The 731-nt window shown below is 46.4% G+C and overlaps 1 pseudogene across 1 annotated transcript in view; it reads right to left on the bottom strand.

Moving 5' to 3' along the window:
• Positions 1-2: 2 nt before the first annotated feature.
• Positions 3-731, bottom strand: part of LOC101573039 — a 7,455-nt pseudogene continuing 6,726 nt past the window's right edge. Inside the window, exon 3 of the transcript XR_001117090.2 lies at positions 3-730. The product of XR_001117090.2 is annotated as an asparagine--tRNA ligase, cytoplasmic pseudogene (transcript). The remainder of the gene's footprint in view (position 731) is intronic.

Here is a 731-nt window from a genome sequence, read left to right as displayed (position 1 = left end):
TGGTATCTATTCAGGATCCAAGTCAGGAACCGCTCCAGGCCCAAGCCATATCCTCCATGAGGACATGTACCATATTTTCTCTGATCTGTATACAGTAGTAGGGAGCGGGATCAATATCTTCCCTTTTATAACCTGCCAGGATTTCTTCATTACCCCAGATGCTCATGGAGCCGCCCACAATCTCACCAACATTGGGCATCAACACGTCTACTGATTCAGTAAGACGGGGATCCTCAGGACATTGCTGCATATAGAAGGATTTGATCTCCACAGGAAATCGACACAGCAAGATTGGTTCATTAATGGTGTCTGTCATCTGTCTCTCAGGAGCTTCTGGGATATCCTCTCCAAATTCGTAGAAAGTCCCATCTTCTTTCTTTATATTATATTCTTTTAACCATACAATAGCATCTGTGTGTAGTTCATCCATCTGAAAGGTCGTTTGGGGGGGCTTAAAGTTCGGGTTGAGATCCAGTACTATGCTTCCTGCTGGTGACTTTAAGATTCTATCTACTACGTCACAAACCAAGTCCTCCAACCGGTTCAGGAGCTCCTCAAAGGTCAGGAAAGGGCACTCTGCTTGCACGTGAGTGTACTCAGCCAGGTGCCTTCGTGTCCTGGACTGTTCTGCCCTGTATGATTGTGCAATACAGAACACATCTCCCAGGGCTGGAAGGCAGGTCTCCAGGTACAACTGAGAGGACTGAGTTAAAAATGCCTCTTCTCCAAAG

The sequence above is a fragment of the Octodon degus genome, unplaced genomic scaffold (assembly GCF_000260255.1).
Source record: "Octodon degus isolate 3935 unplaced genomic scaffold, OctDeg1.0 scaffold00038, whole genome shotgun sequence".
In the NCBI taxonomy this organism is placed as follows: Eukaryota; Metazoa; Chordata; class Mammalia; order Rodentia; family Octodontidae; genus Octodon; species Octodon degus.
Note: the sequence above shows the minus strand (reverse complement) of the source record. Positions and strands in the feature narration are given on the sequence as shown.